This window comes from Erithacus rubecula (genome assembly GCF_903797595.1).
Source record: "Erithacus rubecula genome assembly, chromosome: Z".
Lineage (NCBI taxonomy): Eukaryota > Metazoa > Chordata > Aves > Passeriformes > Muscicapidae > Erithacus > Erithacus rubecula.
This window is the reverse complement of record NC_136661.1, coordinates 13,519,147-13,524,674: the sequence shown is the minus strand read 5'-3', so window position 1 is coordinate 13,524,674 and position 5,528 is coordinate 13,519,147. Positions and strand designations below refer to the sequence as shown.

General features: G+C 35.4%; 1 long non-coding RNA gene across 1 annotated transcript; it reads right to left on the bottom strand.

The window, feature by feature from the left end:
* Positions 1 to 1,803: 1,803 nt before the first annotated feature.
* LOC306814227 lies at positions 1,804 to 3,624 on the bottom strand. Its single transcript, XR_013777120.1, has 2 exons — positions 3,578 to 3,624; positions 1,804 to 1,948 (listed from the first exon to the last, which is right to left on the bottom strand). It is a non-coding gene; the product is annotated as an uncharacterized lncRNA (long non-coding RNA).
* Positions 3,625 to 5,528: the final 1,904 nt, after the last annotated feature.

The following is a 5,528-nucleotide window of genomic DNA, read 5'->3' as shown; positions in this document are numbered from 1 at the left end:
TGATATTCTCTTTGAGGAAGTCTTGACTTTGCAACCTGGTCCAAAATACTGACATTCAGCATTCTCCTCATGCTGCAGTCCTAACCACTCATATATTCTGTCTCTTACATATAAAAAATTGTGGGGACTTCTTTAGCTCTGTGGGATTTGTGTAATAGGAAATTAGATTTGAGCTGTCCCATCAGACTATTACATGATAAGGAGACATGCAAAACTGTTGTTTGAGAGAATTTGCAATTATTTTAATAGTTAGAATTGAGTTATGTTAAAGTTATTAGAACTCCCAAAAAGCCATAGCTGTTTGATTTAGGATGAAAGGTAGTATATGAAAAGTAAGATAATTGGCATGTAATGCATGGAGAATTCTTGTTTCGAAACTCTAGATAAATTATTTCTCAGTGTTCAAAACATATATATATTTTTTTAATACTATTGTTAGGGCTTTAAATACAGAGCAAAAGAGGAATTGAGTCTGTGACTGAGTTTCTTAAATTAACTGTAGAAGAACATTTGCATCTTCATACCTCTGCCCAGGTGTTTCAGAAAACCCTGAAAGAAAACTTTTTTGGTAAAAATCCAAGTTGCTGAGATTTTAATAGAGAAAAATATATTGCCTTAGACATAAACATTACCTTGCCAAGTCAAAAAAATCAGATTCTGTGTATGGGACAATATTGATGATTGAACATTGACAAATTGATAAAGACAACCTGCACAAAACACACACAAAAATATTTTTCATCTGGAAAGAGGTAGCAGGAGCTGCATTATTTGTTGGTAATGTTGATTTCTCATCTTTATACTGCTTATTCTTTTTATCTCTGTTCCTCTGTGGGCTGCTCCTGAGGCTCTAAAGCTAAATGCTACCTCCAACTTGCAAAGGGAAATAAACTGACCATCTGATACATGTCCTTTTTTAATCTTGTGCTTAAGATTTTTAGTCTTAAAAGTTGACAGAAAATCAAAGATTATAACCTTAGTTGTCAGGTAACATTTGTAAAACCTGTATATTCTCTCATTCTCTCTGTCATTGAAAGGCATGTTTTTTGCTATCAAGAAAATTCAGTAGGATGAAAGCAAATATACAATCATAATTGAGACATTTTGTTTTCACTTCAAAACTACAAAATATGGAAAGATTTCTTGACAAATTTTAAGTCCTCGCTATTAACTGTGTGATATTATTACTGTACTGTAGCATTTCACAAGCTGTCTTTTATCTTAAAATTCAGATTACATTGTGTGAAGTAGCTCTTTTATTTTCATCTTTAGTACTGATTCTCTACAGTCAATATATTACTCTACTGCGTAACACCTCTCTTTTTTGTGTCATTGGACCCAGTTCTGTGTCACTTAACACTTCCCTGGGAGATATGATTTGATATTCCATGATAATCACATATTGTTTGCTTAATCAATCATAAATTTTTGGGTGTACAGAGCAGAAACCCTTGTTTCAGTTCATTATTTTTATGTCTTGCATCAGAGAATTGAGATGTGACAAGAAAAAAACCTCTTTTGATTTTTATAATGCTCTTCCTATCAATGCTTACTAGTGGGAGCCATTAATCTGCAGTGAGAAATTTAATTCTATCTTTTGCTATTGTACTTTCCACCTTCTTGCTGACCCCTCAGCTGAGCAAGTTCAGCTGCTTGTGTTACTGCACCCTGAACCTGTCTGTGGCACTGTGTAACCTGAGAACTCCTATTTTGGCCATCATACTTTTACCTACCATCAGTGCCCCAACCTGGCTCTTTCTGTTGCTCAGAAAACACTTATACAATATGCCACTAAAACAAAAGGACTTTTAAGGCATTTAATTAGATTTTTTTGCTATTTCCTGTGTGCAGCCTTCTCATATCAATCTGTTTGGTAGCATTGTCTGGAGTTTCACTTCAGCTCTCATTTGAATAGTCAAGTAGCAGCTCGTTTGGCCTTGGAAAGGTGCTGTGGTGAAAAAAGGAATAAGAGGTAAGGGTAGGACTGGCTGACCATTCATAGAACCATACAGTACAACGGCAGAATAATTAGGAATATTTGAAGGGACCATAAAGAGCATCTAGTTCCAGCCCTTCCACCCTGCACAGGGATGTCACTTGCTAGACCAGATGGCTCATGGTCCCATCCAGCCTGGCCTTAAACACTTCCAGGATAGGGTATCCACAATCTCTCAGCCTATTTTGTTCAAGTGCTTTGCCCCTCTCTGAGCAAAGAATTTCTTCACAATACCTAATCTAAACCTTCCTTTTCCAGTTTAAAACCATTTCACCTTGTTCTGTCACTAGAAAATGCTCCATGTAAATAATGCTTCTCTCTAATTTTTATAAGCTTCTGTAAAGTACTGAAAAACTAAAATTAGGTGTCTGTGAAACCTTCTCTTCTCCTTTCTAAACAACCACATCTCTCTCAGATCAGCTGTCTCAAGCTATCTGACTAATGCAAAAGACTCAGAAATATGTTTTACAGGAATTAACTCAGAACCAGCAGAAAGTCACTCATGGTATGTCCTGCTTGGCATTCAAGAGGGATATGCTTCCTCACAGAGTTAAATAAACTGGCAGAGACAGAAGCTGACTTTTTCCATCTGAAAGCAGTGGGTTTCAAACATGCCACTGCAGCCATTGAAAGTTCATAACCAAGATCTGAAAACAAGGTCCTTGGATTGCTCTGTGGCATTTTTCAATCATTCTTTGACACTGTGATATTTTCCTTTTTTTTTTTTTTTTTATTTTTTTTTTTAACTGCCATTTCATTCCTCATTCATTAGCTGTTGTATTGTTCTGTGAAACTCATGCTTATGATCCTTGGATGTTATTTCTACTTTAAAAAACCAAACTGTATATTGTGAAAAGAAGATATTTGGGAAAGTTCAAAAAAGGAAGCTCACTGGTGAAGAATAATAAAGCGGAAAAGACAGCCAGCATGTTTTTTTCCTTGATAAAAATGTGAATTTCTCTCAGTTGCATTAGTTTTTTCCTTTGGATATAGTTCCCTGACCATTTTTCTTTGCCCATAAATCCCAAATATTTGCTTTTGGATAGGGCTAGGATGTTAGTTTTTGATATGTTCAGACAAGGCTCAGAATTATTATCCCCTTGAGCTACTAGAATGAAGAGAAAACCGAAACCTTAAATCTTGAGAGGTGATTCTGAGATTACAGCTCCTGAAAGTTCTATATTTGGTTGAATTATTCATGGTTAATTCAGCTATTCAGTATGAACCTATTAGATACAGAACATACATTTCTAACTGTTCAGTCTGCAAATCAAAGGGCATTTCACAGCTTGTTTTGTCTTGGTCTCAGAGCAAGATTAATGCAGTTTTGATTAAAGTATGTTTAAGTTTCTCCTCTTGGACTGATTAATTTTTCTTTCAGTTTCTAAAGGAACGTTTTGGGTCAATCAAAAATATTCAGCAAAATGAAGTTTGAAAATTATTTTAAGTAGAAAGAAACACAGCATTTTGCATAAGATGACATACACATATTTTAAATTTCATGTTAAAGTACATTTGAAGGGGTAAAGATATTCCCTCAGATTAGTAGAATGAATTGCTTCAACTGGAAAATGCTAATACCTTGCAGGCTTCAGAATTCTTCTTTCTTACAGTGCTACCTTTTCCCTGAAACAATTCAGAGAAAGATAATACATTTTCTAAGAATTCTGCTGCTTGCCAAACTCTTATTTTTAGTGAAAAAGCTTGATCATCATCTTTGCTATTTTTTTATTGAAAATATTTTATGTAGAAGAAATATAAAACAAATGATATAAAAATATAGTATGCATAATTTTTAAAACTTATTTTACATGTGCTACAGAGTTAAAAAATAAAATCTAAACACATTATCATCAGCTTTTATAATCTAGCTTGTATTACAATTTTTATCTGCAACAATATTTTCTAAACTTTCTGTTAAGTAATAAACTGTCTACATGTTTTTTTTCTGTTCCTGCTATGTGGTCAAAGCAAACTAGATCAAGTCGCTCAGGACCTGAGATCTGATTATAAAAAAGCAGAATCCACAGATTCCTCAGGCAACATCAAACCTGGCAGTAGAATTTATCTCCTCCAGTTGAAAACATCTTGTTGCCTGAAACTTGTATGAGTTTCTGGGTCCAGAGGAGGAATGAGTCCTTTGACATTTCTACCACTTGTTTGTTGAAGTTGTTTTGTGCTGAATTTCTCTAACAAGGAAAGGCTTAAAATCATGAGACCATGATTAGACATTAATATAATTATGAAAAAATCTCTCAGCATTGGAAGTTTTTGCAACCCTCTTTCTTGTCCTGATGTTTGTTGATCTGTCCCAATGATGACTCTACATTTGTAAGACACATTTATTGCAATAACTTTCTATGGTACTTACCTTTTCATAATCACTGCATAATGTCTACATAATAATTTCTCTTCATACCCTAGAAGATGATACATAAGAGAGGATGTTGCATGCATTTGCTTCAGAGCCTATGAAAGAAGAAAGTGTTTCCTACTACTGTCATTTTGAAATATTGGACTCTTTCAGGACCATAAAAAATAAAAGTGTCTAGTTATGGGTTTAGGTTTTGTGGGTTTTTGCTTGTTTGTTTGTTTGTTTTTTTGTGAGTATGCATTCCCCAGAGAATGGATAAAGCAGGATTTCTTGCATCACATGTCTAACATCTTCAGAGGAATATGTTTTTCTTCTTTTCAACTACATCATCTTTTTGACTGCCCAGCAAGGCTGCTGTGCTGGTTAGCAAGTAACATGAGATACTAAAATGGTAGGCACATGGTAATTAAAACCTCATATGTTCAGCTTCTGTCTGTGATAACCATCCTTCATGGACAGCTCTTTCACAGGTGTATTTTCAAGCATGAAATGGGAGATGATACTGGGAGATGTGGCATTACACAGCACAAAGGTTGAGAGGATATTTAAAGCTAAAAAGAAAGTTAGATTGTCTTCCCACTGCAGCCTGGATCAGTACCATTAGTGGATCACTATTTTTTCTTTTTGATTTTCCTCCACCTAGCATGGCTTTAGCAGAATGAACTAAATGATGGCAGATCAGAAAGGTAAAATGGGAAGCTTTTTTTTCCATATTTGGACAACTGTTTAATGAGGAGAGAGCTATCAAAGGAATAAGTCCTTCTATTTCTATTACAAAAATCTGGGATTCAAGATAAAGGTTTAGATGTGTCATTCATTCCCATCTTATTTTCCAGATAGGCCCAGACAGGTGACTGCTGGCTTGATGTCAGCAAAGTCATTCCTGCCCTGGATGTCTTGATCCCAAGTCAGATCTGCTTCTCTATCCAGACACTTACTCTGTGCCTGTAGTAGAAATCTAGCCATCCTTGCTGTGCTACCTGGCCTCCTGCATTAGGGGATATCTTGCTGCCTTGTCTTGTACTAGCTCAGAAAATTCTTCATATTGAAAATAACCCAGCATGGGCTCTTCCTTCTGTTGAAGGGTATTAAATGGGAAGCAGTAGATATGAGAACCAGTACAGAAAGAGAGACTGAGAGTAGGGGATTGGGAAGTTT